The following is a 19,509-nucleotide window of genomic DNA, read 5'->3' as shown; positions in this document are numbered from 1 at the left end:
CTACGCGATCGCGAACTTCCTCCCGTGATCGCGAAGAACAATTCCAACACTACCCAAAATTTACTCTACGCGATCGCAGAAAGACTCACGCGATCGCGAAGCACTGACTCCGTAAACCTACGCGATCGCGAACCTCCTCGCGCAATCGCGAAGCATTAAGCGCGTGGTCAAGTTCCTCCCCAGGTTCCCCTACGCGATCGCAGACAACGCCACGCGATCACGATGCAAAGACTGGCCCAACCTACGTGATCACGGACGTACCCACGCGATAGCATATAACAAATTTACCTTTGCCCAAACTAAGCCTGCGCGATCGCAGACAGACTTACGCAATCATGTATAAGGAAATCAGAAGAAAATTCCAGCAACTATGAGAAATCTCCCAAAAGCCAAAAATGATCTGTTAGCCGTCCGAAACTCACCCGAGCCTCTTGGGACCTCAACCAATTATACCAACAAGTCCCAAAATATCATACGAACTTAGTCAAACCCTCAAATCACACCAAACAATTCTTAAACCACGAATCATCCTCCAATTCAAGCTTAATGAAACTTAAGATTTTTAACTTCTACATTCGTTACCGAAACCTATCAAATCAAGTCCGATTGATCTCAAACTTTTCACACAAGTCATAAATGACACGACGGAGCTATGAAAATTTTCGAAAATGGATTCCGACTACGATATTTAAAAAGTCAACTCCCCGGTCAAACTTCCAAGCTTAAATTCATGTTTTAGCCATTTCAAGCCTATTTTAACTACGGACTTTCAAATAAAATTTCGAACACGCCGCTAAGTCCAAAATCACCATACGGAGCTAATGGAACCGTCAAATCCCGATTTCAGGGTTGTTTTCTCAAAATATTGACCGAAGTCAAACGTAGCATTTTAAGGCCAACTTAAAGAACCAAGTGTTCCGATTTCAAACCGAACACTCCCAAATCCCGAACCAACCATCCCCGCAAGTCATAAATCAATGAAAGTACATACAATGAGTTTTATTTAGGGGAACGGGGTCCTAAAAGTCAAAATGACTGGTTGGGTCATAAAAGTATTATTCATAGATGAATTATAATTTATAAATATTTTAAATATATTATTTGTTATAATTTTGGGGTTTTAATGTAATTTTTATAATTATTTTTTATTTTACATTATCTTAAAATTCTTGAAATTAGTAAAATTTAAAGATCCATGTGACTTACGCCCCATGTCTCAGGGCTTACGCCTCGCCTCGTCAGAGGTAAAACGTCTCGTCTCACGCCCCCGCCTTTTAAAACATTCACTACTTAAATCTAATTAGGTTACTTTGATAGCTTGCTAGCTAGGTATTTCATAATGTAAGTTAGGTGTACACATTTGTTTTCTCACATAGGCGCGATCGGTCTATGTAGCCATATAGTACTTCGTGGTCCCTAAAATAACATTAATATTTATAATATATTCTAACTTCGGACAAATATTTTTAAAGATGTATGCAATAAATATTTAATTTGATTTTTGTTCGAATGTATGCTTGGACATTCTTGGTTCATTAATTTACATGATAGGTTTGTATGGTTGTTGACATTTTTGGTGATTTTTGTAACTAAATTATATCTAAGTTCAATAACTTTGATGCTCGTATATTATGCGAGAAAAGAAAATATAGAGAAACATAACTTCCTCTAAACATGAATTTGAAGATCTGCGAACATATGGTTGCTAGTGGATTCATACTAATCATTATTTCATATGTTGTACTATAAAACAATAATTCATGGTTAAATAGTGAGGCATACTTACAATTTAATGTTGCATTCACGCTCCCATTTCAAAATCCTATATTAATTGTGAAAGGAATTAGAATTATGTTATATAGTTTAAATAAAAAAAGAATTTATATAATGTAATGTTTTATTTAATTTTTAATGTCTTAAATTTTATGATTTGTGAAATAATTTAAGTAAAGAAAGATTTATATTTGTCACGACACAATTTCACCTATAGGTCGTGATGGTGCCCAACACCACAGCCAGACAAGCCAACTTAATAAATTAAGCATATATTGACAAAATTTAAAACCAAAAAAAATAATAAAATCCAAATCCTACCATTGTGTGTGCCAAGACCTGGTGTCACAAGTGTATGAGTATCTAGTAGATTATACAAAACCTCAAATACTGTCTGAAATAAAAATAGACAGAATGAAAATACAAGGAGATACACTAATAGCTGCAGAACGGCTCAGAAAGTGCAGCTCACCACTATGCCCCTAGATAACGTGGGTGTAAGACGATAGGTCCCCCACTAGTACTTGCCTCAGGTCCTGCACAAAAAGTGCAGCAAGTGTAGTATGAGTACGTAAACAACATGTACCGAGTAAGTATCAAGCCTAATTTCGAAGTGGTAGAGACGAGATGACCGACTTTGACACTCACGATGGGTCAATAATAATAACTGAAATACAATTAGAATATTTAATTCAGCATGATTTATAAAATTTACAATAATTTATTCAAGCAGCGGAAATAATTAAATTCTTTCACATGCAACAATTCTCAATATATTAATTAAATTTCTTAAATTCAAATAATTTCTAATTTATCAATTAATCTCATTTACAGGAATAACAATTTATTTCCTTAACAAGCAGGAATAATAATTCATTAAATTTCAAGGATTTTCCTATTTATCAATTAGCTTCGCAAGCTGAAATAACTATTAAAGTATCGTGTAATTATTATTATTAAGCACGATTTCTGCCGAGAACATTCGGCCCGATCCATAGTATCGTGTACACTGTCGAAAGACGTGCGGCATGATCCATAGATGCATCTATCCGGCCGAGGCGTTCGGCTCGATCCACAAGAAAGGAGGACATTTCCTTATGTACCTCCGAAATTAGAGTATATTTGTTATAAGATAAATTCAGGAGGAAGAACAATTTTTCTTAACAATTAATTAATTTAAACAAAAAAATCTAGTATATGATATTTTCATCCTTTAATATTTTTATCTAACAATTCACAACATAAATATATATATCAAATATTATTAATTAAATAAAGAATACAATTTACACAAGTAATTCATGCTTTTAATCCTAAACTACCCGGACTTTAGCATTAATAGTAGCTACGCACGGACACTCGTCACCTCGTGCATACGTAGCCCCCACAATTAGCAACAATTATTTAATTTTACTCACCTATGAGGTAATTTCCCCCTCACAAGATTAGACAAGAGACTTACCTCGTCTTGCTCCAATTTAATCCACTAGAAGGCCTTTTCCACGATTATCCAACTCTGTCTGGCTCGAATCTAGCCAAAAATAATTCCATACAATCACTAAAAATTATAGGAATCAATTCTATAAGAAAATACTACATTTTTAATAAAAATTCCGAAATTAATTAAAAATCCGTCCATGGGACCCACGTATCGGAATCCGGCGAAAGTTACGAAATATGAACAACCACTCAACCACGAGTCTACCTATACCAAAATCACTAAATTACGATAACAATTCGGCCCTCAAATCCTCAAATCCATCCAAGAAGGTTTTCAAACTTTTCCAACTCAATTCACCAATAAAATGATAAAAATAGCGATGGATTCGGGTAATTTAACCAATATTGAGTTAAGAACACTTACCCCATTGTTTTCTCTGAAAATCTCCCAAAAATCACCTAAATCCGAGCTTCAAATCGTTAAAAATGGAAAATGGGACGAGGTCCCATTTTCAGAACTTAAACTCTCTGCCAAGTGATTTCTTCTACGCGATCGCGAACTTCCTCACGCGATCGCGTAGCACAAATTTTACTGCCCAAACATTAACCCTACGTGATCGCGGAATATCCCACATGATCGCAAAGCACAGTCTCCGCAAGCCTACGCGATCGCAAGCCTCCTCACTTGATCGCGAACCTCCTCACGCGATCGCGAAACATTAAGCGTGTGGTCAGCTTCTTCTTCGTTTCCTCTTTGCGAATGCATCCTTAGCCACGCGTTCGCATAGCACAACTGAATCCAACCCACGCGATCGCGGACTTGCCCATGCAATCACATAGAACAAATTCTCAGATGCCAAATTAAGCCTACGCGATCGCAACCCAATCACACGATTGGGTATAAGGAAATCAGAAGAAAATTTCCAGCAGCTATTAGCAATGTTCCAACAGCCAAAAATGATCTGTTAGTTGTCCGAAACTCACCCGAGCCCCTCAGGACCACAACCAATTATACCAACTAGTCTTAAAATATCATACGAACTTAGTCAAAACCTCAAATCATATCAAACAACACTAAAACCACGAATCATCCTCCAATTCAAGCTTAATGAAACTTAAAATTTTCAACTTCTTCATTCGGTACCGAAACCTATCAAATCAAGTCTGATTGACCTCAAATTTTGCACACAAGTCATAAATGACATATCAGAGCTAAGAAAATTTTCAGAACTGGTTTCTGACTCCGATATCAAAAAGTCAACTCCCCAGTCAAAATTTCAAACTTAAATTTCTATTTTAGCCATTTCAAGCCTAATTTAACTACCGACTTCCAAATAAAATTCCGAACAAGCTCCTAAGTCCAAAATCACCATACGGAGCTGTTGGAATCGTCAAAATTCTATTCCTGGGTCATTTTCTCAAAATATTGACCGAAGTCAAACTTAGCACTTTAAGGCCAACTTAAGGAACCAAGTGTTCCGGTTTCAACCCAAACACTTCTAATTCCTGAACCAACCATCCCCGCAAGTCATAAATCATTAAAGGCACATACAGGAAGTTTTGTTTTAGGGAAGGGGTTCTAAAAGTTAAAATGATCGGTTGGGTCATTATATTCTCCACCTCTTAAACAAACGTTCGTCCTCAAACGAGTTTAGAATTGTACCTGGAGTGCTGAATAAGTGTGGATATATTCTCCGCATGTCTTTCTCGGCCTCCCAAGTCGCTTCCTCGATTGGTTGGCCCCTCCACTGGACCTTTACTGTAGAAATCCTCTTGGACCTCAACTGGCAAACTTGTTTATCAACAATGGCAAATGGCTCTTCTTCATAACCCAAACTCTTATCTAGCTGAACTGTGCTGAAGTCCAACACATGTGATAGGTCGGCATGATACTTCCGGAGTATAGATACATGGAAAATTGGATGAACTCCCAATAGACTGGGAGGCAATGCAAGCTCATAAGCAACCTATCCAACTCGTCTCAACACCTCAAATGGGCCTATAAACCTTGGGCTTAACTTGCCCTTCTTCCCGAATCTCATAATTCCCTTCATCGGTGAAACCTTCAAGAGAACTTTTTCACCTACCATAAATGATAAATCACATGCTTTCTAGTCCGCGTAACTCTTCTGTCTTGACTGTGCTGTACGAAGTCGCTCCTAAATCAACTTTACTTTTTCCAAGGCATCCTTTACCAAATCAGTATCATATAACTTAGCCTCACCATGCTCAAACAATCCGTTAGATGAACGGCATCGACGGCCATATAAAGCCTCAAATGGAGCCATCTCGATGCTGGATTGATAACTGTTATTATAATCAAACTCGGCCAAAGGCAGGAAACGATCCCACTGACCTCCAAAGTCAATCACACATGCCCTAAGCATATCCTTCAAAATCTGAATTGTCCGCTCTGACTGCCCGTTGGTCTGCGGATGAAAGCTATGCTGAGCTCTACACGGGTCCCTAATTCACTCTGTACTGCTCTCCAGAAATATGAAGTAAACTTAGGGCCTCTATATGATATGATAGAAATTGGCATACCGTGCAACCGAACTATCTCCTGAATATAAATCTGGGCCAACCTCTCTGAAGTATACGTAGTCACAACAGGAATAAAGTGTGCCGACTTGGTCAACCTCTCGACAATGACCCAAACTGCATCAAACATTCACAAGGTCTGCGGCAACCCAACTACAAAGTCCATAGTGATGCGTTCCCATTTCCATTATGGTATAGTCATCTGTTGAATTAGGCCGCGTGGCCTCTGGTGCTCATATTTAACTTGTTGGCAATTTAGACACCTAGCTACATACTCAACTATGTCCTTTTTCATTCGTCGCCACCAATAGTGCTGCCTCAAGTCACGATACATCTTCGTAGCACCTGGATGAATAGAATACCGAGAACTATGTGCCTCCTCTACGATCTTTTTTACTCAATTCATCCACATTAGGAACACACAGATGATCCTGGAGTCGCAGAACACCATTCGCACCAATAGTAACTTCCTTGGCACCACCTCGTAGTACCATTTCTCGAAGAACCATTAAATGTAGATCATCATATTGGTGAGCCTTGATATGCTCAAATAGTGAAGACTGAGCTACGACACATGCAAGAACTCGGCTGGGCTCTGAAATATCTAGCCGTACAAGTCTGTTGGCCAAGGACTGGATATCCAAAGCTAATGGCCTCTCTTCTGCTGAAATGAAAGTCAAACTACCCATACTCTCCACCTTTCTACTCAAGGCATATGCAACTACATTTGCTTTACCTGGATGATATAGGATAGTAATATCATAATCTTTTAGTAATTCCAGCCATCTGCGCTGCCTTAAATTTAGGTCCCTTTGCTTGAACAAATGTTGCAAACTGCGATGATCAGTATAAACTTCACAGGATACCCCATAAAGATAATGCCTCCAAATCTTAAGGGCGTGAACAATCGCAGCTAACTCCAAATCATGTACCGTATAATTCTGCTCGTGGGGCTTCAACTGACGTGAAGCATATGCAATAACTCGCCCTTCCTGCATTAATACACAACCCAAACCAACGCATGAAGCATCGCAATACACTATATACATTCCCGAACCGGAAGCTAACACTAAAACTGGTGTTGTAGTCAATGATGTCTTGAGCTTCTGAAAGCTTGACTCATAATCATCGGACCATCGAAACTGAACATCCTTCTGGGTTAATTTGGTCAAAGGTGCTACAATAGATGAAAAACCTTCCACAAACCGACGATAATAACCTGTTAAACCCAGAAAACTCCTAATCTCAGTCGTCGAAGTGGGTCGATGCTAATTCTGAACTGCCTCAATCTTTTTGGGATCAACTTTAATACCTTCGCCCGATACAATATGTCCCAAAAATGCTACAGACTCTAGCCAAAACTCACATTTAAAGAACTTAGCATATAGCTTTTGTTCCCGCAATGTCTGAAGCACTACTCTCATATGCTGCTCATGTTCCTCCTTACTACGTGAGTAGATCAAAATGGCATCAATGAAGACAATGACAAACGAATCAATATATGGCCTGAATACCATGTTCATCAGATCCATAAACACTGTCGGGGCATTAGTTAAACCGAAAGACATTACCAGAAACTCATAATGACCATATCTAGTACGAAAAGCAGTTTTCGGAACATACGAATCTCGAATCTTCAACTTATGATACCCCGACCTCAAGTTGATCTTATAGAACACCCTAGCACCTTGCAACTGGTCAAATAGATCATCAATACGCGACAACAAGTACTTATTCTTAATAGTAACTTTGTTTAATTGGCGATAGTCAATACACATTCGCATTGTGCCATCTTTCTTCTTCACAAATAATACTGGTGCACCCCAAGGCGATACACTCGGTCTGACGAACCCTTTGGCTAGTAACTCTTCAAGTTGTTCTTTCAATTCTTTTGGAGCCATGCGATACGGTGGGATAGATATAGGCTGAGTATCTGGAGCCAAGTCAATACAGAAATCAATATCACGATCAGGTGGCATACCTGGAAGATCTGAAGGAAATACATCGAATAACTCTCGAACTACTGGTACTGAATCAATAGCCAGAGTCTCTGCTGTAGTATCCCGAACATAGGCTAGATAAGCCAAACAACCCTTCTCAACCATGTGTTGAGACTTTATAAAAGAAATAACCCGATTAAATGAACTAACCGAAAAACCCTTCCACTCCAGCCTAGGCAAAGATGGAATAGCCAAGGTAACAGTTTTGGCATGACAATCTAGAATAGCATGATATGGAGATAACCAGTCCATACCCAGAATAATTTCAAAATCGGTCATCTCGAGCAATAAGAGATCTGCTCTAGTTTCATGACCACAGAATGTAATAATATAAGACCGGTAGATCCGGTTCACAATAACAGAATTGCCTACAAGAGTGGACACATAAACAGGAGTACTCAATGACTCACGAGAAACACCCAGGAATGGAGCAAATAGAGATGACATATATGAATACGTGGATCCTGGTTCAAATAATACTGAGGCATCTTTGCCGCAAATAGAAATAATACCTGTAATTACAACATCTGAGGCCTCTATATCTGGTCTAGACGGAAAGCATAGAACCGAGCTCGAGCGCCAACTGGCTGGCCTCCGCATGGCTGACCTCCACCTCTAGGATGACCCCTACCCACCTGTCCTCCACCTCTTGGTGGTCGGACTACTGGTGGAGCAACTGGTCCGGTAAGCATAGGCTACTAACCCTGCTGCACTGGTCTACCCCGAAGCCTGGGCAAAATCTCCGCATGTGACTGGGATCCCCGCACTCGTAACAAATCTTCGGTGCGATGGGCTGCTGACTAAATGTCTGGCCCTGGGGAGCTGAATACCCACTAGGAGGACCCTGAATAGCTGGGGGCGGTAGGAACTCTCCGGTATAGCACTGAGATAAGGTCGCACTAGAGCACCTCGAGGAGATGGTGGTGCTGGATATGGGGGTCTGTTGGACTGCCCCCTCACGAACTGACCTCTGCCCCCAGATGGAGAACCTCTGAACTATCCAGAATACCTGAACCGCTTATCTCTCATAATCTTCTCTCAGCTCCGTTGACGCACACCCTCAATCCTCCTGGCTATCTCCACAACTAGCTCATAAAAAGTACCCATCTCAACCTCTCGAGCCATAGTGTCCTGAATGCCAGTATGTAAACCAGCTACAAACCTCTGCACTCTCTCCGCCTCAGTAGGGAAGATCATAAGTGCATGGCGAGATAATTCAGAAAACCTCGTCTCATAATCGGTCACTGACATCTGGCCCTACTGGAGCTGCTCAAACTGAAACCACAACTCTTCCCTCTGGGAGGGTGGAATATACCTGTCCAAGAAGATACGGGTGAAACTGTCCCAAATCATGAGAGGAGAATCTGATGGTCTGCTGAGAACATAAGACTGCCCCATCTACGGGCCCTGCCCCTAGCTAAAAAGTAGCGAAGTCAACCCCATGAGATTCCAATATCCTCATGTTGTGCAGTCTGTCCCTGCAACGATCAATAAAGTCATGTGGATCTTGATGTCTCTCTCCCCCAAAGACAGGAGGATGTAGTCTAGTCCATCTGTCCAATAGTTTCTGAGGATCAGCGGCTACAGCTGGCCTGGGCTCAGGTGTAGCTGTTGCTACTGGTTGGGCTCCACCCACGGGTAGTGCACCCTGGGTCTGATATACAGCAGCTGCCTGTCCATGAGCCTGCGCGGTAGGGGTCTGTGCTCCCCCGCCCACCTGAGATATGGCTGGGTCTGCCGGAAATAAACCAGCCTGAGTCATATTGTCCATGAACCGTAGCATACGACCCATTACATCCTGAAATCCTGGCGCAGATGTGAAATCCACCGGAGCTGGCTCTGCTATAGGCACCTCATCTTGTTCCTCAATAATGGGGTTCTCTGCTGGACCCACTGGCAGTATAACTGGAACAGTCTTGGGACATCCTCACTCTCTACCACAGGCCGGAGACCTCTCTCGGCCTCGGCCTCTGCCTCGGCCTCTAGCAACTGGGGGAGTAGCTCTTCCCTGGTCTGGAATCTCATTCTAGCGCGTTCTCACCATACATGAGAGAATAAGAGAAGGATATTTAGTACTACATCAATTGCACGATGGAATATGAAGAAAGGTAATTTCCTAACACCCTATAACCTCTCGAAGATAAGTACAGACGTCTTCGTACCGATCCGCAAGACTCTATTAGGTCTGATCATAACTTGTGAGACCTACGTGAACCTAGTACTCTGATACCATGTTGTCATGACACAATTTCACCTATAGGTCGTGATGGCACCCAACACTACAGCTAGGCCAGCCAACTTAATAAATTAAATATATATTGACAAAATTTAAAATCAAGAAAAATAATAAAACCTAAATCCTACCATTGTGTGTGCCAAGACCTGGTGTCACAAGTGTATGAGCATCTAGTAAATTATACAAAACCTCAAATACTGTCTGAAATAAAAATAGACAGAATGAAAATACAAGGAGAGACACTAGTAGCTGCAGAACGGCTCAGAAAGTGCAGCTCACCACTATGCCCCTAGATAATGTGGGTGTAAGACGATAGGTCCCCCACTAGTACTTGCCTCAGGTCCTGCACAAAAAGTGCAGCAAGTGTAGTATGAGTACGTAAACAACGTGCACCGAGTAAGTATCAAGCCTAATCTCGAAGTGGTAGAGACGAGATGGCCGACTTTGACACTCACTATAGGTCAATAATAATAACTGAAATACAATTAGAATATTTAATTCAGCATGATTTACAAAATTTACAATAATTTATTCAAGTAGCGGAAATAATTAAATTCTTTCAAATGCAACAATTCTCAATATATTAATTAAATTTCTTAAATTCAAATAATTTCTAATTAATCAATTAATCTCATTTACGGGAATAACAATTTATTTCCTTAACAAGCAGAAATAATAACTCATTAAATTTCAAGGATTTTCCAATTTATCAATTAGCTTCGCAAGCTGAAATAACTATTAAAGTATCGTGTAATTATTATTATCAAGCACGATTTCTGCCGAGAACATTCGGCCCGATCCATAGTGTCGTGTACACTGTCGAAAGACGTGCGGCACGATCCATAGATGCATCTATCTGGCCGAGGCGTTCGGCCCGCTCCACAAGAAAGGAGGACATTTTCTTATGTACCTCCGGAATGAGAGTATATTTGTTATAAGATATATTCAGGAGGAAGAACAATTTCTCTTAACAATTAATTAATTTAAACAGAAAAATCAAGTATATGAGATTTTCATCCTTTAATATTTTTATCTAATAATTCACAATATATATATATATATATATATATATATATATATATATATATCAAATAATATTAATTAAACAAAGAATACAATTTACACAAGTAATTCATGCTTTGAGTCCTAAACTACCCGGACTTTAGCATTAATAATAGCTACGCACGGACTCTCGTCATCTCGTGCATACGTAGCCCCCACAATTAGCAACAATTATTTAATTTTAATCACATATGAGGTAATTTCCCCCTCACAAGATTAGACAAGAGACTTACCTCGTCTTGCTCCAATTTAATCTAGTAGAAGGCCTTTTTCACGATTATCCAACTCTGTCTGGCTCGGATCTAGCCAAAAATAATTCGATACAATCACTAAAAATTATAGGAATCAATTCCATAAGAAAATACTACATTTTCAATAACAATTCCGAAATTAATGAAAACTTCGTCTGTGGGACCCACGTCTCGGAATCCGACGAAAGTTACAAAATATGAACACCTACTCAACCACGAGTCTACCTATACCAAAATTACTAAATTCCGATAACAATTCGGTCCTCAAATCCTCAAATATATCCAAGAAGGTTTTCAAACTTTTCCAACTCAATTCACCGATTAACTGATAAAAATAGTGATGGATTCGGGTAATTTAACCAATATTGAGTTAAAAATACTTACCCCATTATTTTCTTTGAAAATCTCCCAAAAATCGCCTAAATCCTAGCTCCAAATCGTTAAAAATGAAGAACTTAAACTCTCTGCCCAATGATTTCTTCTACGCGATCGCGTAGCACAAATTTTACTGCCCATACATTAACCCTACGCGATCGCGGAATGTCTCACGTGATCGCGAAGCACAGTCTCCGCAAGCCTACACGATCGCGAGCCTCCTCACGCGATCGCGAAGCATTAAGCGTGTGGTCAGCTTCTGCTTCGTTTCCTCTTCGCGAACGCAACCTTAGCCACGCGTTCACATAACACAACTGAATCCAACCCACGCGATCGCGGATTTGCTCACGCGATCGCATAGAACAAATTCTCAGCTACCAAATTAAGCCTACGCGATCGCAACCCAATCCACGTGATCGCGTATATGAAAATCGAAAGAAAACTTCCAGTAGCAATCAGTAATGTTCCAAAAGCCAAAAATGATCTGTTAGTCATCCCAAACTCACCCGAGTCCCTCGGGACCTCAACCAATTATACCAACAAGTCCTAAAACATCATACGATCTTAGTCGAAACCTCAAATTACATCAAACAATGTTAAAATCATGAATTAGCCTCCAATTCAAGCTTAATGAAACTTAAAATTTTCAACTTCTTCATTCGGTACCGAAACCTATCAAATCAAGTCCGATTGACCTTAAATTTTGCACACAAGTCATAAATGACATATCGGAGCTATAAAAATTTTCAGAACTGATTTTCGACTCCGATATCAAAAAGTCAACTCCCCGGTCAAACTTCCAAACTTAAATTCTTATTTTAGTCATTTCAAACCTAATTTAACAACGGACTTTCAAATAAAATTTCGAACACGCTTCTAAGTCCAAAATCACCATACGGAGCTGTTGGAATTGTCAAAATTTTATTATGGGGTCATTTTCTCAAAATGTTGACCGACGTCAAACTTAGCACTTTAAGGCCAACTTAAGGAACCAAGTGTTCCGGTTTCAACCCAAACACTTCCAAATCCTGAACCAACCATCCCCGCAAGTCATAAATCATTAAAAATACATACAAAACGTTTTGTTTTAGGGAAGGGGTTCTAAAAGTTAAAATGACCGGTTGAGTCATTACAATATTAGCTTTAATTGCAAGATTTATATGTATTAGGAGGGAAAGTGGGTTCTTATTAGTTTTACATGATTAGGGTTCATATATTTATTTAAAACTTCTTTCTATGTAAAATGTGTTTAAGAAAGATTATATAAATTTAGGAAGACAGAAGCTTGAAATAGAGCTCTCATTACGATTTATAAGTTTTAAAACTTGGAAACGTGTAAGGATCAAATTAAAGGAAAATAGCTTTAAATAGGAAAAAGATCTATATAAGATAAACTTTTAATCAAAAGTCCCAAATAAGATTTTCTATATAGTTTTAATAGGGAAAGATTTATAAAACAAATTTTTAGTTGATTTCTAAATACTAAATATTAGAAAAATAATTAAATAACTATTTAGTCCACTGTTAGATCAGTTTTTAAAGGGTAAAAAAGACGAACGGCATTTCACTAAAGGGTTTCGTGCTTTTAATATAGTATAAATATAAATAGATAGATAAGTATAGATGAAAGTATACATGGTACCGATTTTTAATATAACAAATTAAATATCAAACTATAAATAACCTCTCCATTACAATTCATAAACTATGATTCCTCTGTTATAATTTTAAAATTACTAATCTCTTTATAACTTGTTTTTAAACCAAACTATCTCTTAACAAGGCATATTACGATAATACGAAAACTCAATCAAATACAAAAGTGGCAATAAGTATTTGGAATTTGAATTGTGCACTCTTGACTTCTACTTTATCTCTCTTGAGGATTGATCATGTTAAAAGACATTGCTACAAGATTTTTGGTTCATTATCCGGAGCAAGACAGAAATAAAGGTTAGAGATGTTGAACTATTTTCGAGGTCCTCCTTATTTTTACGTGGGTTTTGAGTTGATCTATGAGTGATTTGCATAAATAGGCCATTCACTGAGTTTCTTAATTAGTAATCAATGAGTTAGGCTAAAATATCAAAAAATAGGTGTTGTTGTTTGAATCTTGATCCCACTAAAATAAGTCTTGAGAAAATAGCTCCCCAAAATTTTGGGAAGCGCTCCTATCAATACCTATAATTTTTCATATTTTAATCGCCAAGATTTAACACAAAATATGATAAACATTAGAATTTTTCATATGGTAATCACCAAAATTTGCCACAAAAGTTAGACGGATCGCTAGAATTTTTCAGCATTGTGGCTGAAACACTTGACAATCACCATAACTATCTATCAAGGAGGCCGTTTTTTCAAGATTTTTCTTAACAGAATCAAATTCAAATGGTGATTATAAAAAAATTCATCCAACGTAATTTCACCTCGATCAATTAATGGCCGAAGTAAGAAATAAATATATTTAAAAAAACAGACTTGTGGGCTTTTAGAACAACGTTTTGGATTACGAAGTAGTTGGCTTTGCGAGCTGAGACCTCTTCAGAGCATAGCTAATGTTACGCGGCGCCTTCCTGAAGTTCCTTGGAAGGGCGACGTAAGGCTAGGCAACCGATGTCAGTACGGTTGCTGTCCGCCAACTGAGGTCCCCTCCGTACGCTAGACTAGATTGTCAGTGCCGTACGGGAAAACCAATGTCATGAGCAATTGAAAGAGAGCAGAAAAGAGAATTGAGAATGAAAGAAAGCTTGATTGCATTGAATGAAAGCTATTACAGAAAACAAGACGGTGTCGGGGGGGAGAGACACCAGTACAGAGAATTGTTTGCTTGCTTGAAAGTTTTGATTGCTTGGTCCCCCTTAATAATGCTTAAAAAAATAAACCAAAGTTACATGACTAGACCTATGAAAGCTGAAAAATCACACTTAAAGAAAATGCAGCAAAACTACTCTATATTTACAATGAAAAGGACTTAGTCTTCTACAAAGCAGCAGCAAGTCCGTTGGCAGCAACTTTGTCTTTAGCATCAGGGTCTGCGCGCGCGGCATTGTCTGCGCGCGCGGCGCTGTTGGCTTTTGCCTGTGGCTGGGCGCTGGCGATGGCTATCGGTGGGGCGACAGAGGCACATGCGCGCTTGTCACTTGGAGCTGCCGAGACCACGGGGCCGACCGTGGCGACGGGCGTTGGGAGGCTGGCCAGGACGCCACGGGGCGCGTCCAAGGGATCATGGGGCATGGCTGGAAAGCCGCCCATGACATTCTCCCCCACCTGAGTTGGCGACGTCCTCGGCGCCTTCCTTGCAAGGTAATCATCAATCAGGCTCTTGTAGGCTTTGAGGTTTGTTCCCCTCTCCCAAGTATTCTCCTCTGCATCACATCCCTGCCATTTCACCAAGAACTCCTGGTGATCTTTTCTTGAGGCGTGAATAACTCGATCATCAAGAATAGCTTCAGCACGCCTTTTTCCGGTTGAATTGGGGCCTCGAATACTTGGTATTGTGAGTTGGCTTCGTGAAGGATCCTCCACATCTTCCCGAAAAGGTTTCAGGAGACTGACATGGAAAACAGGATGGATTTTCCACCAAGCTGGGGTATCCACCCGGTATGCAACTTTCCCAATGCGCCTTTCAATGGACAAGGGTCCAATATATTTTTGCAATAGGCGAGGGTCATGGACCCCTGCAAACAAGTACCGCTTTGGGATTTTGACCATCACTTTGTCTCCCACCTGGTATTCCACAAAGCGGCGATTCTGATCAGCATGCCTCTTCATCCGCTTTTGGGCTTTGACAAGATAGCTCCGCACTATCTCCAAATTTTGCTTCCATTCTTTTGAGAAGCTGGCAGCCCGAGGAGATTTTGACATGTTTGGTGCGTTCACTGTGTGTGGGAGTAGCGGTTGCTGTCCGGTAACAATTTCAAAAGCGCTTTTGTTGGTACTTGAGCTCTTTTGTGAATTGAAACACAGTTGAGCAGCATCCAGAAGCTTCACCCAATTCTTCTGCGATCCGGTCACAAAGTGCCGGAGATATTCCTCTAGCATGCCATTGAATCGCTCCGTCTGGCCATCAGATTGCGGATGAAAACTTGAGCTATGACTCAATTTTGACCCGAGGCACTTAAAGAGTTGGGTCCAAAAATTGCTAGTGAAGCGTGAGTCGCGATCACTAACAATGTCTTTAGGTAAGCCCCAATACTTGACGACATGAGAGAAGAATAGTCGAGCTGTATCTTCTGCTGATATATATTGTGGGGCTGCTATAAAGGTAGCATACTTGGAAAACCGATCCACCACAACCAAGATAGTTGTGAGATCTCCGACCTTGGGCAATCCGGTGATGAAGTCCAGGGAAACGCTTTCCCAAGGTCTTTTTGGTACAGCTAGTGGTTCCAAGAGCCCTGCCTGCGTCAAGCGGTCTGACTTATCTTTCTGGCATACTAGACAAGTCTTCACATACTGAGCGACGTCATCGACCATTTGAGGCCAATAATATGCACGGCGAAGCAATGCCATGGTGCGTTCCTCGCCGGGATGACCGGCCCACAAAGTATCGTGGCATTCTGCAAGAAGAGTCCGTCGCAGATCTCCTCCTTTAGGAACATAAAGTCGGTTCCCTTTCACCTTCAGGAACCCATCTTCGGTGTAGAACTGGCGAGTCTTGCCCTGTCCTACCAAATCAACCAAATACTGTGCAGCAGGATCCTTGATGAGTAGATCCTGTATCTGGTCTTTTATGGTGGTGGTTACTTCGCTTCCCTTTAGGGCGGCGAGAACACACATCGATGCTAGATCAGCTCTCCGACTGAGTGCATCAGCAACATGATTGGTCTTTCCACTTCGGTACTCCAGGTTGAAGTGAAATTCCGCTAGGAGTTCCTGCCACCTAGCCTGTCGTCCATTCAGCTTTGGCTGGGTCATGAAATGGCTAACGGCTGTATTGTCTGTCTTGACCACGAATGGGGCTCCCAGTAGATAATGCCTCCAAAGGCGTAAGCAATGAACGACAGCCAATAATTCTTTCTCATGGGCGGCATAGCGTCGCTCTGCATCCTTCAGTTTCCGGCTCTCGTACGCTACGGGATGCCCTTCTTGTAGCAATACTCCACCAAGTGCATAGTCGGAGGCATCCGTTTGCACTTCGAATGGCTTGGCCAAGTCAGGGAGGGCCAAGACTGGGCTACTGGACATAGCCATCTTCAATGCGTCGAAGGCCTTTGCCCGCTTGGGGCCCCAATCCCACGGGGTGGCCTTCTTGAGAAGTTCTGTCAGCGGCACTGCAATGAGGGAGTAACTTTTCACAAACCGCCGATAGAAGTTGCATAGGCCAAGGAACGACCTCAAGGCATGTATATCCTTAGGAGGCGGCCATTTTGTAATGGCCTGAATCTTCTGCTGGTCCATCTTGATCCTCCCTTCCTCGATGACATGTCCGAGGAAGTCAATTTGTTTCTGAGCAAAGGAGCACTTGGATAGCTTCGCATATAGTTCGTGCTCCCGCAATCGGGCTAGGACCTTCCGCAAATGCTCCAGGTGTTCTTCTAGTGTCTGGCTATATACCACAATGTCATCCAAATAAACCACGACGAATTCATCAATGTATTCTCGGAAGACTTGGTTCATCAAGGTGCAAAATGTGGCTGGCGCGTTAGTCAAGCCAAAGGGCATAACCAGGAAGTCGTACGACCCATATCTTGTCACACAGGTCGTCTTGTGCTCATCACCATCGGCAATCCGAACTTGCCAATAACCTGTCCTCAGGTCTATTTTGGTGAATACCGTCGCACCACCCAGTCTATCAAACAAGTCTGCCATTAGCGGAATAGGGTACTTGTTTTTCACGGTGATTTTGTTTAGAGCCCGGTAATCCACGCAGAGTCGCAAACTACCATCATGTTTCTTTTGGAATAGCACAGGGGACCCGTATGGGGACTTAGAGGGCACAATGATCCCTGTGTCTAGCATTTCCGTCAATTGTCTCCGAAGCTCGGCGAGTTCGGGTTGTGACATTCTGTATGGCGCCCGGGCAGGTGGCTTCGCACCCGGCACCAACTCAATCTCATGGTCCACAGTTCGCCTAGGCGGAAGACGCTTTGGCATGTCTTGTGGCATGATGTCTTCAAATTCCAGAAGTAACTCCTTCACGGGTGCAGGAATGGGACCCGAGGAGCGTTCTATATCTTCCATGCAGAGGGTAGCCAGGAACGTGGGTTCATGTCTTTTTACCCCCTTCTTCAACTGCAAGGCCGAGATGTTCTCGGCTGCCATCTTCATGGGAATGCACGGAATAATGCAGGGCTTGGCCCCATTTGCCCCCATCATCAGCAGCATGTCTGCATACGGTGCGGGCATGGTATTGGTCTGTCTCAGGAATTCCAACCCCACGATTAACTCAAAGTCATCTATGATCACTACGCGCAGGTTGAACTTTCCTTCATAAGGGCCAAGCTTCACTGGTACTTCTTTGGCTATTCCACCCACTGGTTGAGGTGGTGAGTTGATAGCCTTCACACGACCTTTGCCCTTTCCTACGACTAGTCCAAGACGCTCCACCTGAGTCGAGGCTAAGTAGTTGTGGGTGGCACCTGTGTCTATCATTGCCCGAATGGGCTTGCCATTTACCTTCATGTCAACGAACATTAGGGTCCTCTCTTGATGAGGAGGAGTCCTCAAATTCGCCTTCTTATTTCCTTTCCTGGCAATTGGACAGGGGTCCTTCTTCTTGCGGATACCGGCACTGGTACCCGCTAAGGGCTCAGAAATGGAGCCAACAATTGCATTGAATGCACCTACTGGCTCGGTCTGGTCCGCATCATCGGCGTCGTCATCCGTCCCATCCTCAAAAGCTTGATGGGCATTCATCTGTGCATGTGGACATTCATTATTCCAATGTGGTCCGCCGCAATGGCGACATCCTGAGGGGGGCTTCCTCCCCCGATCATTGTTGTTAGATGCAGCACTAGTACTGCCGGAAGAGGGAGTCTTGGATTTGGGTGCACTCCGGTCTCCTCCACTTCTGCTAGGGCCACTAGTGTTTGGTTGGCCCCCTTTGTATCCTCCTCGGACAGGCTGTTGAGGCCTATCCTTCCGGGCTTCCACTTGGTAATCCCCAAGGCACTCTGCTGCTTGGATTGCCTTAGGCAACGTGTCTACCCTTTGTCTCTGCAACTCCATCCGGGCATAAGGTTTCAACCCTTCCAGGAAGGTGAAGAGTTTGTCTTTGTCCCCCATGTCACGGATGTTCAGCATGAGCGCGGAGAATTCCCGCACGTAATCTCGCACTGATTTGGTCTGGCGGAGCTCCCGCAACTTTCTCCTGGCATTGTACTCAACATTTTCGGGGAAGAACTGTAGGCGTATGGCTGCCTTCAGTTCCGCCCATGTGTCGAGGGCATCTTCACCTGCCTTGATGGCTTCGTACTTCACCCGCCACCAGAGTTTGGCATCACCCTGAAGATACATGGCAGCAGTTGCTACCTTCTTAGCTTCTTCCAGGCTTCCCACGGCATCGAAGTATTGCTCGATGTCGAAAATGAAATTTTCCACTTCTTTGGCATTCCGAGCTCCACTGTATGGCTTTGGCTCAGGAATTTTCAGCTTTTGTGCCATGGGGGCGAGGTTCACACCACCCCCAAATTGGTTTCCGCCTCCTCGAAGTAGGCCTTGTAAAGCAGCATTGACAACATTGAGCTGGCCTGTCAAGTTGTCAATGGTTTGTTGCATGGCAGTCACCCTGTCTGCCTCTTGTTCCCTGTTGGCTAAATCCTCGGCACGCTCCTGCTGGAGGACCTCAAATTTACCAAAAATTTCAGCTGCCTCTGTGGCTGCTGTT

This window comes from Nicotiana tomentosiformis, chromosome 1 (genome assembly GCF_000390325.3).
Source record: "Nicotiana tomentosiformis chromosome 1, ASM39032v3, whole genome shotgun sequence".
NCBI lineage: Eukaryota > Viridiplantae > Streptophyta > Magnoliopsida > Solanales > Solanaceae > Nicotiana > Nicotiana tomentosiformis.
Note: the sequence above shows the minus strand (reverse complement) of the source record.